This window comes from Bufo bufo, chromosome 11, assembly GCF_905171765.1.
Source record: "Bufo bufo chromosome 11, aBufBuf1.1, whole genome shotgun sequence".
In the NCBI taxonomy this organism is placed as follows: Eukaryota; Metazoa; Chordata; class Amphibia; order Anura; family Bufonidae; genus Bufo; species Bufo bufo.
The window spans coordinates 49,852,024-49,865,471 of NC_053399.1; positions in this window are offsets into that span (position 1 = coordinate 49,852,024).

Consider the following 13,448-nt stretch of genomic DNA (forward strand, 5'->3'; position numbering starts at 1 on the left):
GGCCAGGAATTGTTTGAATTATTGCGTCATAGTGATTATTGATGTTGTGAGTTCCAGTCTGACCATGAGTCTGTAGCATACCAAACCACAGGAGAAATACGTGAGGCTCACGGTGGGCCGATGGGATGCAATAGTTCATGTACTCAATGTTAGCAGATGCCTCCCTGGGCCGCCGTATACGAAATTCTCCGGGGCACTCTCGGTTGCAGGAAACACCAGCCAGATGTTGGTGAGGTGCCCTTGATGGTAATTGGTGTTAGGTACTTTTGTGGCTGGGCCCCTGGTTCGTGATGCCACCACCGCCAGGTGCAAAGGTTGAGAGTAGTAGTAGTAAGAACAAGGAGTCGGTTGTTGTAAACTAGTTGAACATTTACTGCAGATCAATAGTCTCTGGACAGTTGGTAAAGTTCATCAATGGAAAGCTTTTTGTATGGCACAAATAATAATGAGTTCACTGGTAATCCTATTATCAGGTAGTGGCAGTTGTCAATGGAGGGATTCTTCTAATGCTGATACTTTACAGGCAAGGATCCTGGTGGTAAATCCAAGTTCACTCTAAAGCAATCTGGTACTAAAGTATGCTGATATATATAGTTACTATGAGCTATCCTTTAAGGGCTATCTCCCTTGCGGCAGGCAAACACATCTGCTTAATTATTTGCAGGATACTCCTATAAATAGGTTTAGATTTTTCCACTATGACCCAGAAGGCTTGTGTAGTGGATAAGGACAATTCTGCCCACTAACTGTCCATTTGTGTCCAGGCACTCGGAAAGCTACTCCTGGTCACTTGTGCTGATGAGGTCCATAAGCTAAGTTTAGCTGTTACCCTCGCTAGGCTCTCTGCATCTTTTGTACATAGACTCACTGTCTGGTCCTCCATGAGGAAGGATCTGTAATATATGTTGATCCAAAACATGTTGATGAAATGAGCCTCATGTTTGGTTTTTCCTAATAAAACACGCACTGCGAGGTGAAGCTGGACAATTTACTTTTTTCACTGTCTGGTGCTTGGTTGCTGTGGTTGTCTTCTCCAGGCCCAGAGGAAAGGAACACAACTTCATGGTGACTTTAGCCTGTTTCTCTCCTCCATCAACTTGCTTCTCCTCCTCCTCCTCACTCTCCAACTTCAACTAACTCTGACTAACTTCCTGTCTAGACACACCCAAGCTATATGTATTATATGGTGCCAGCACCACCTAGGGGCGAGTGGGTGTAATGACATTGCCAGCCAGATAATAGGAAACGCCATACACTGCAATTAAATACATACATATTCAGATGTTTAAAGTGTCCCATTTACACACATATGGGGCGCTACAAGTCCACTGCCCTGTACTCGCATGATGCTCTGAGTAGACCTGAAGTGAGACTGTAACTCCCCGCAACAGCATGCGGCCATCACATGAACCATTTTTACTAGACTACGTTTGCCCTAGTAAATTAAGCCTAAGTGTACACATGCACTTATTTGTGTAATTTCAGATGAGCAGGTCCAGTGTGGAGAGGACACTCCAGATTTCCTGTTATGGACGCTGCTCCTTTCACAGTGCTATTACAATGATTTATAATGCTGTGTGTCTCTGCCTGCCTGTCCTTGCATCTACTGAATTATACTTGACTTGACAGCATTATATCAGTAAAATTCAGTAGAGGCAATGTCAGACAGAGATGCACAGTATTATAAATCATTATAATGCCATGCAGTGTTGAGAACAAAGCAGTGTCCATAATAGGAAATCACGCTTCCACATGGACACTGCACTGAACTCTGCATGAAATTATCTGAAATGACCCTTAAAAGCTATGTACACCTTTTGGGTCAATCTTTTTCAAATTTTGCATTGTACTCATTTTGAGGTAACAATCATTTTTTCATATGGTGTTTATTAAAAATATGTTTTCCTTTTTTGTGTACATAGCCGAGACGCTCTAGTAGCAGTTTGGGGATTTTCTGTCTTTTCCGTCACCTGAGGAGCAGACGGACTCCTTATCTCTGCTCTCACATTATAAACACTCATTATAGGGCAGTTCTTATGTTACTGATAAGAATGTACTTAAATAAGGGTTTAGGACCTCCTAGTAGTTTAGAGATGAGGTTTATTAGATGACCCGCACAAAGTGAAAGTACCAGTCACACAGTTAGAAAAACGGTTAACTCTTTGTGACAGAACAGCTTAATATTGAAAATATTATTTTAACCAAAAATGAGTAAAATGCAATGATAAACAAAAATTGCCTCCGAAGGTACACATAGCCTTTTAGTATAGTCAATCTAAATTTGACCTAAACAGGCCACTATAGATGCATTTTTCTAAGGCTGAGTTCACACTTTTCTTATTTGGTCAGTTATTTCAATCAGTTATTGGGAGACAAAACTAGGTGCAGGTACAAATCTTTTTTTTCGTTTACGTTCTGTTTTTTGAGCTCCGTATACGGACTGTATATGGAACGTATACAGAACTATTTATTTAAATGGATCTGCAAAAAAAACGGAAGGATAGTACTGTTCTATCAGGGCCCAGCTGTTCTGTTCCGCAAAAAAACGGAATGCACATGGATGTCGTCCGTATTTTTAGCGGATCCGTTTTTTGCGGACCGCAAAATACTAAAAAAGCTATATGGTCCAGTGGCGTCGCCAGGGGGGGCCAGAGGGGGCCACGGCCCCCCTACATCATGCTGTGCCCCCCCAACTAAAATGCCCCCCACAAGTGAGCCGCCGCGGCCGCAGTCGGGCACAGGGAGATGAGCGCTTCCATTGCGCTCATCTCCATAGTCATCTGCCGGCCTGTGCTGCGGCAGTGCAGGGAAGGGAGAGGCGTGTCCCTTCCCCTTCCTCTGATAGGCTGCAGGCACTAGGCCGGCAGCCTATCAGAGGCCGGTGCAGGTAAGTATGATTTTTTTTTTTTTTTACAACAGTGTTACTGGCACATTAAGGGGGGGGGGGTGGCTTGTTACGGGCACATTGGGGGGCATGGCTTATTACTGGCACATTGGGGGGGGCTTATTACTGGCACATTGGGGGGGCTTATTACTGGCACATTGGTGGGCATGGCTTATTACTGGCACATTGGGGGGGGCTTATTACTGGCACATTGGGGAGGGCTTATTACTGGCACATTGGGGGGGCTTATTACTGGCACATTGGGGGGGCTTATTAGTTTCACGTGATGGGGGGCTTATTAGTGGCACGTGATGGGGGGCTTATTAGTGGCACGTGATGGGGGGCTTATTAGTGGCACGTGATGGGGGGCTTATTAGTGGCACGTGATGGGGGGCTTATTAATGGCACGTGATGGAAGGCTCTTGTTACTGGCACGTGATGGAAGGCTCTTGTTACTGGCACGTGATGGAAGGCTCTTGTTACTGGCACGTGATGGAAGGCTCTTGTTACTGGCACGTGATGGAAGGCTCTTGTTACTGGCACGTGATGGAAGGCTCTTGTTACTGGCACGTGATGGGGGGCTCTTGTTACTGGCACGTGATGGGGGGCTCTTGTTACTGGCACGTATTGGGGGGCTCTTGTTACTGGCACGTGATGGAAGGCTCTTGTTACTGGCACGTGATGGAAGGCTCTTGTTACTGGCACGTGATGGGGGGCTCTTGTTACTGGCACGTATTGGGGGGCTCTTGTTACTGGCACGTATTGGGGGGCTCTTGTTACTGGCACGTATTGGGGGGCTCTTGTTACTGGCACGTATTGGGGGGCTCTTGTTACTGGCACGTATTGGGGGGCTCTTGTTACTGGCACGTGATGGGGACACTTATTACTGGCATGTTATTGGTGGGCACTATAGGGGCATCTACTGAGGCCACAAAGAAGGGGTATTTTATATGGGGGGCTCTGTACAGTAGCATTTTACACTGGGACACATTATGGTGGGTACTATGGGGAAGGGGGGAGAGGAGTACTATGGAGTCATCTATGGGGGGGAATAAGAAGGGGTATTTTTTTACTTGCAAATTATGGGGGACACTGAGGGCATCTACTGGGGCACGATATATGGGGCATTTTATACTGGTACATTATGGGGGGCACTAGGAGGAAGGGGGAGAGGAGCACTATGGGGGCCTTTACTGGGGGCACTATATAGGGGTATTTTATACTGGCACATTATGGGGGACATTAGCTCAACTAGGGGCATTACAAGGGGGTATTTTTTGCACTGTCACATTATAAGGAGAATTATTTCTACTGGGGGGGGCATTATGGTGGGCTTTATTACTCCCCCATGGTATGACCCCCTAGTAGCAGCACCAGCCTCTCCCTGCTCTGCTATCCCTCTGCCCCTTCTCCAAATCCTTATTATGAAATCTTTCTCATTAGGATGAAACACAACATCAGCTCTGCAGAGCCCCCCAGCCAAAGTCTTGAAGTTGTGTCTGAGATCCCCAAGGGCCAAGCCAAGTAACTGTAAGTTTTCATGTGAAATATGTTTGTTATACACATATAGCATACACTGTGCCACACAATGTACAGTATACCGCTACACTGTGCCACACAATGTACAGTATACCGCTACACTGTGCCACACAATGTACAGTATACCTCTACACTGTGCCACACAATGTACAGTATACCGCTACACTGTGTAGTCTGTTTTATAAGCACCCTTGTTCTGTGGCGGCGGACAGAAAATAATCTGGAAGTGCCCCTCCCGAGACCAGGCTCTGGATCCGCCACTGGACCGCTCACAGGAGTGTACATTTCTTCTAAACTGTAATCCGTATCCTCTGACCTGCAGAAATCAGCACTCGCTCGGTAACAACTAACAGGCAGTACCTGTAGGCTGTAGCCTGGCCCTGTTACCGAAGCTAACCGAGTGGTGTAAGGTTAAGGTACTAGTAGAGATGAGCGGCCTCTGAATCCGGATTTAAAGTTACTGCAGGATATGGATTACAGTTTAGAAATGTCAAATGTACACTCCTGTGAGAGGCGGGGAGGGGGATCTGTGGATGACACTGTTATAGAGGGGGAAATGGGGATGACACTGTCATGGGGTGGATCTGTGGATGACACATATAACATAAGATGCTATATACGGTATGTGTCATCCACAGATCCCCCCCCCCCCCCCATAGCAGTGTCATTCACAGATCTCCCCCCCCTCCCCATAGCAGTGTCATCCACAGGCAGCTAGGACATGTTGAAATCTGAGTGATTTTTTTATTTATTTTTTAAACCACAGACAGCAGGACTTTTCTTCCGTGTTGCGGTTTTAGGTATTGGGTAAAGCATCGGAGCATTTCTAAGCGTACTTGTGTAAATGTATCGTTGTTATAGCTGCCCCCCCTACTTTTGTCCTGGCCCCCAGTGTGCCCCCCCAAAATTTGAAAGCTAGAGACGCCACTGATATGGTCGTGTGCAAGAGGCCTAACTGATGAAATAACTGACCAAATAACTGAAGTGTGAACTTGGCCTAACTGGCCTAGAGTGGCAATAGTATTATTTTTTTTGTTATGGGCTTCCCTTTTGAAGGTTTTTTTATATTTACAAGTTGTCGTTGTATTTGTTTATATATTTTTTAATCATTCAGTAATTGTGAATATTAATCATCCCAGCACCTATCTGTCTAATTCCATTTTATTTGTTATAAACCATACGCTGGACAGACAGTAGAAGGTGTATGCATGTTAATATGAAGAGGGCATTGTTAGAAATCTACATTTTTCTATTTATTTATTTTCCATGAGGGACAACTTGTAATGAGCCACTGAACCATGAATTATCGTGTCTTTTAGCAAATAATTTTTTATGCAACCAGGCCAGTATCAAACTGGTAAAGGCCACCTGAATATATGTGTATATACAGTATGTGAATAAAATATACAGATATAAACTATCTGTTCAGCCGACAGCTGTTTCACCCAGTCCTCCCAAACATATACACACTGCGTATGTGTTTTGATTGGCGAGAAAAAAAATAAGGCTAGTTTTACATCTGCATTTACCTGATCGGCTGTTCATTGAATGGAATTCCCTGTATCGGGCATGGCAGGATAATGCCATCCACCGCCAGACCCCTTTGATTATAATGGATTCCATCTGGGATTCTAATGATTTCTGGCACAAGTGGTGGTATTAGCAGGAGGAAAACCGGTACATACACCAGTTCTTATCTGGCCCATTCCTGGCACTCCTGCCAGACTACTGCTGGATCCCATTATAGTCAATGGCGTCCGGCGGTTAATGGAAATATCTAGTTATGCGGAATATGGTAAACTTTCTAAACGGCCTTCTGGATCAAGTAAATGCAGATGTAAAACTAGCCTAAGCTGCTGCCCTGACGATGGCTTATCTCCTTGAGACATCAATCCTTGAGACATTTTAGATTTTCAGGGGCTAATAAATATCCAATGTCTGTAGCCAGGTTAAAGGGGTTCTCTGGGACTTTAATATCGGTGACATATCCTCAAGATGGGTCATCAATATCAGATCGGCGGGGGTTCGACACCCGGCACTCCTGCCCATCAGCTCTATGAGACGACGCAGTGCAGTCTCCCGTCTCTCTTCCTGTTCACCGCTGCTGTCTATGGAAAAGACCGTAGACCACAGCAGCGGACAGGAAGAGAGAAGGAAGACTGCACATGCGCACTGTGCGCGCTTGTCTCTTCATATAGCTGTTCGGCGGGGGTGCCGGGTGTTGGACCATTGCCGATCTAATATTGATGACCTATCATGCCAAGAACGACCTGATTTTAGTTGGGTACAGTCAGTCTCTGCATGATGAAAATATATATATTTTTTAAAACTACGTTTTTAGTTTATTAATTAATTGGATTAAAGTATAGGGTCCACAACCCTGCATATTTCATAACAGGCAAATTGAAGCACAGGGAGCATTGTTTATATTGATCACATTTTTGAGAGGGGATATTTGTGAATACCTCAATTAGTCAGATGGAAAATATCCATTATGCCACCCCAAGTGTGGATACTGAATATGTTCTTAGCTTAAATGGCATATATTAATGTACCGTAACACCAAATACAGCTATATTTTCGTTACTTTTGTTTTCTTATTTTGTGCAGGAGGTGGTAGTATATTGAGAGGTATCGCCAAGTCACTAGCAGATTTTCAGGCTGAAGCTTCTGATCATCAAACTAGGCCGGACAGAAATCTTCTCCATCTGACGCTTGACATAAATGTAAGTATAAATTATGTCATCAAAAGTGTTTCTTTAATGTCTCCAGATTGTGCGTCTAAAATCTGTCATGGGATTATAGATCATACAAAACCCGCATCCAATCACCTTATCAATACAACTAAAATAAATAAATAAGACACGTGGACACTTTTATATGGTGGAAGATTTTGGCCACGACCAGCTTTATTAAAGAACAGCTTAAACCAAATAAACATTAAACCATGTACCAATATAACCTTTATAACCACATAACGGTCCAGCCATAAGCTCGGACCATCCAGCTTAATACCATAGTTTAGACCAGCCATAAGCTCGGCCTAAATACCCAAATAACTAGTCCGCTCACCATTCCAGTGAGCGACTTTACCCCTCCTTCTAATAAAGCAGTCGTGACGATATAGCAAAATTGGGCGGGCGGGCGTGTGCAGCTCCAGACTTGCGGTTTGGCTGACAGCTGGATCACTGACAGCCACCGCAATATATACATAGAGAGACCCCATCCCCATAAATCAACAACCAATGCCCTAACTGTTGCTGGGCATCAACAATTAATCTGCCCAGCAACCATCATCTATAGGTGCCCTAACTAGCCAATCCACCTCCCCCAGTAACACTGGCTAAATTTAGCCACCCTGGCCACCACTTTTGGCGGGAAAATCTCCCGCCAAAACCTCACCTAATGACCTTGCCATGATCATAATCCCATGCGGATCCTTCCATATTAAATTCCAGGATCCTATCATTTCTTAAGAGGCATGGACGGAAGGGACAGGGATGTAATATTACAACTTTACAAATCATTAATGTGGCCTCATGTGGAATATGCAGTTCAGTTCTGAGCACTGGTTCATAGAAAGGATGCCCTGCAGTTAGAAAGGGACAAAGAAGAGCAGTGGATCTAATAAGAGGCATGGAGGAGCTTAAGGGCCCTATACATGGGCTGAGGATCCGCCAGATTATGGCTAACGAGCGTTCATGTAAATGCAGTGGTCTCTTTCACTGACTAGCAGACGCTTGTCAGGAAGGAACACTTCCTTCCTGACAAATGATGGCTTTATCGTCCTGTTTAACTTAATATAATATAATTATATACAGTGCCTTGAAAAAGTATTCATATCCCTTGAACTTTTCCACATTTTTTTCACGTTTACACCCACATACTTGGGGCTCGTGCACACAAACATATTTTTTTGCAGCCCATATGCAGAACCATTCACTTCAATAGGGCAGTAAAAACAATGGAAATTACTCCATGTGTGTTCCGTGTCCGTATGTCCACATGACCGTTCCGCAAAAAAATAGAACATGTCCTATTGTCCACATTAAAGACAAGGATAGGACTGATCTATTAGGGGACGGCTATTCCGTTCCCCAAAATGCGGAATGCACACAGCCAGTATCCATGTTTTGCAGATCTACAATTTGCGGACCGCAAAACAGAAGAGTCGTGTGCATGAGCCCTTAAATGTATTTTACTGGGATTTTATCTGATAGACCAACACAAAGTAGCAAGTATGTGTGAAAAAAATTGATGCATGGCATTCAAAATCTTTAATAAATAAAATACTGGAAAGTGTGGTGTGCATTTGTATTTCAGCCCTCTGTGCTCTGATACCCCTAAATAAAATCCAATGTGACAATTGCCTTCAGAAGTCACCTAATCAGTAAAGAGTCCACTCATGTGCAATTTATTCTCAGTATAACTACAGCTGTTCTGTGAAGGACTCAGAGGTTTGTTAGAGAACATTAATGATCAAACAGCATAATGAAAACCAAGGAACACACCAGACAGGTCAGGGATAAAGTTGTGGAGAAGTGTAAAGCGTGGTTAGGTTATAAAAACTAAAATATCCCAAGCCCTGAATGTCTCACGGAGCACTGTTCAATCCATTATCTGAAAATGGAAATGGTATAGCACAACTGCAAACCTACCAAGACATGTTCTTCCACCTAAACTGACAGCCTAGGCAAGGAGGGCACTAATTAGAGAAGCAGACGAGGCCCATGTTTTGGGCACGCGTCATCAGATTAAAGTTCCAAAGTTTACCCTTTCACTTTATCCTCCTCTTTTCTGCTGTATTGTTCAGCAGATGCCCAGAAAGGCACCAGTCTGGTAAATGCACAGAAAGTGGTGACGTGGTCTTTACTTTGCAGTGTGGCTAAGATGTGACATGACATACAGATGAACAGTACAGGTATGTCACGTTAAAAATACATTAGGGTCTATTGCCAGATATTTTTCACATTAGACAGCAATTTATAATGAATAATTTAAACATTAAAAAACACATATTACAGGGGATGTATCCCACCATGATATCCCTTTAATGTAGCTGGTGCTGCGATGGCAGTCCCCAGCCGATCTCTGGGAGAAGTTTTGGCCAGCAGTCAATTTGTAACAGCAGCAGAAATGCAGTATTCCAGGATGGTGTCGCCTCCTAATCAGGCCTATCAATAGGGGTTCTCACTGCATATATCCTATGGACAACCTGCTTTGGAGACCTGCATATAAACATGTAATGGCACACAACGTCGGATGCTGCACTTCCTTCACTACTTCATGGTCAGACACTCTTTCCCCAGTGTGTCCGAAGCCTGCACAGTCCTCTACAGGAACACACCTGGGGCCAGATTTATCATTCCTCTGACAGCTCACTCCACTTTAACATATGGCTAAAGTCAGTTTTAGCCAAGTCAGATTTATGATCGGCCCTTTAAGACTGTAATAAATGTGGTTTGACGGTAGCAGTTTATCCGTCAGTAAGCAGCTTTACAAAAGTCGCACATCTTTACGAAAAAGTCGCACGTTTTTATGAAAAAGTCGCATGTTCTATTAAAAAGTCTCATAAGATAAGCATGGTCCTCACTGGAGTGAAATTGGGACTTTTTTGCGACTTTTTTGCGACTTTTTTAAATAGTCCCAATAGTAAATCTGTCTAGAGATTCATTTACATAAGAAAACACGCCCACTTTCAGAAAACTGGCGAGCATAGTGCAGAGCAGAAAAAAGTCGCAAATTTGTGCGCAGTTTTAGCGTTTGGGACTTTTTTGGGACTTTTTCACTCCATTATTCTGACTTGAGCTAATGATAAATCTGGCCCGTGGTACTTACCTGGGACTCCTATCTGCTGTGTGCTAGAAGTATCCTCACCTGCAGGGGGAGCAGTACCACACTCACATGTCATGTAGCTGAGCCGGTACATTGAGATTCACATCAGAAGGCAGTGCTAAATATAACTGGGTTCCATCAACATCACAGCAGCTATTAAATGTAATCGTTTAGTAAGGATTAGCAACAATGCATGTTAATAACTGTGACACACGAAAGATAGAATCAAAAGGATTACATAAAGCTAAACGATGAAAGCTTACTTGTAAAACACTAGGGCAGAGTACTGCATGCAAAAAGGAAGGAGACAGACAGCCAAAGGGCTGCTCACCTGAATTTGTTGAGTTCAGGACGCCACCACCTAAACTGCTTTTGCAACTTAACAGGACCGGCCTCTTCGTCAGACCGATCCTTTTGTCAGAAAACAACCAACAAGGGGCCTAGCTACAGGGGGTGCAGAGGTAGCAGTCGCTACCAGGCCCAGGAGCCTGAGGGGGCCTAAAGACCCTTGTGGCGCATAAGAAGACACCCGTATTATAGAAAGTGCGTGCTGGTCAAGTTACACTTCTGGCTAGAGGGAAGGGGTTATGTCAAGAATTTGGCATGGGGGGGAGGTGTTTCAATTTTTGCCTCAGGTAGCAGGAGGGCTATGTGCTTCCCTGCCCTTGGCCAAGGGTCCTAAGCTGAACTCTTGCACCAGGGCCCATGAGCCTTTAGCTACGCCCATGCAACCAACATTTTATCTGACGAAAGAACCAGTCCGGTTCTGAAAAACATTAAGAAGTAAAGCCCTTTCATTGCACTGCTGTGTGGGCTGAGGAAGCGCCGCTGTCGAGCCCTGAACTTCCTCTATTATTTTCCTATAGCTGCAAGATGTGCTACTGCAGTAGAACCTGACATTACAGTTCTTGGTGCAGTCTTTTATCCAGGGGGCTATGGGTGTCATAACTTTGTCCATACGGTGCCGACATCCTGCAGTTCTGCATTCACTTCAGTCCCTGTCCTCAGTTAATCCTTAAAGGGGTTGTCTCACTTCAGCACATAGCAGTTATTATGTGGACAAAGTTAATACAAGGCACTTACTAATGTATTGTGATTGTCCATATTGCCTCCTTTGCTGGCTGGATTCAAGTTTCCATCACATTATACACTGCTGTTTTCCATGGTTATGAGCAAATCGAAGTGGAATTCGATCCGAATTTCAGGATAAATTCGATTCGCCTAAAAGCCGGATTTCCTCGTGCTTCATGTCAGCGAATCGATTCAACCTAAAATAGTATAAAAAAAAAAAAAAAATCAAACTTCAAAATCCTGTGCGGCGCGAGATTACATCATCAAGCCAGCCGGAGTAATGACGTCATGCGTCACCACGCCAGGTGGCAGATCATAATGAGGTAGTTATTATGGGGGACGTCAACTACCCAGATAGACTGGGAAACTGAAACATGTACATCTCATTAAGGAATCAGGTTCTTGGCAATAACCAAAGACAATTACTTTCCCCAACTGGTTCAGGACCCGACTAGAGGGACACCTGGGAAATAGTGACCATAAAATAATAACCTTCCAATTGTCATCTAAAAGAGTGTTTCTTCAGGGAAGAACAAAAATACCAAACAAAAGCAAAATTTAGCCAAATAAGAGGCCATAGGCCCAACTAACTGGTACAAAGTCCTCAAAAATTAAAATACAGCCACAAAATGGGATATTTTTAAAAGCATCGTAAAATCTAATTGAGAGGTACATACCTTACAGGAATAAAAGATTAAGGAACAAGAAAAAAAACTATGTGGATACGGTAAATAGAAATGTAAAGAAAGCAATAAATGACCAAATGAAAAAAAAAATAAAAAAAAAAATATATATATATATATATATATATATATATATATACTTGAGAAAGGCTTCATGTTGGAGCCGAAACGTCGCGTCACCACTGGGTGAATAAAAAAGTAGCCAAACTAGAGACTGAGAGATTAATTGCGAAAGAGAGCAAAACTAACCCTAAAATGTTCTTCAATTATATAAATGGTAAAAAGTATAAATCTGGTGTCAGCCCTTTACAGAGTAATGAGGGGGGGAGTTGCAGACAGCGATGAGGAGAAAGCAAAGCTATTAAATGTTTTTCTCCACTCTATTCACTGAAGAAAATAAACTGTCAGATGAAATTCAGAATGTAAAAGTTAAGTCCCCATTAAAAGTGCCCTGTCTGACCCAGGAAGAAGTACAGTGGCGTCTTAAAAAGATTAAAATAAACAAATCGCCAGGACCAGATGGCATACACCCCTGTATCCTAAGAAAATTAAGTAATGTCATAGCCAGACCCTTATTTCTGAGATTTGCGGACTCTATACTGACCGGGAATGTCCCACCGGATTGGCGCATAGCAAATGTGGTGCCAATATTCAAAGAGGGTCTAAAAACAGAGCCTGGAAAATATACCCTGGTTGTGGGTAAACAGTTTGAAGGTTTTCTAAGAGATGCTATCTTGGAGTACCTCCATGAAAATAAGTGTATAACGCCATATCAGCATGGCTTCATATGGGATCGGTCATGTCAAAATAATTTAATCAGTTTCTATGAGGAGGTAAGTTCTAGACTTGAAGGTAGTGAATCAATGGATGTCGTGTATCTGGACTTCTCCAAAGCATTTGACACTGTACCGCATAAAAGGTTAGTATATAAAATGAGAATGCTCGGACTGGGAGAAAACGTCTGTATGTGGGTAAGTAACTGACTGAGTGATAGAAAACAGAGGGTGGTTATTAACGGTACACACTCAGATTGGGTCACTGTCACTAGTGGAGTACCTCAGGGGTCAGTATTGGGCTCTATTCTCTTCAATATATTTATTAATGATCTTGTAGAAGGCTTGCATAGTAAAATATCAATTTTTGCAGATGACCCTAAACTGTGTAAAGTAATTAACACTGAAGTGGACAGTATACTACTACAGAGGGATCTGGATAGATTGGAGGCTTGGGCAGAGAAGTGGCAGATGAGGTTTAACACTGACAAATGTAAGGTTATGCACATGGGAAGGAATAATGCAAGTCACCCGTACATACTAAATGGTTAAACACTGGGTAACACTGACATGGAAAAAGACCTAGGAATTTTGGTGAACATCAAACTAAGCTGTAGAAACCAGTGTCAGGCAGCTGCTGCCAAGGCCAATAAGATAATGGGT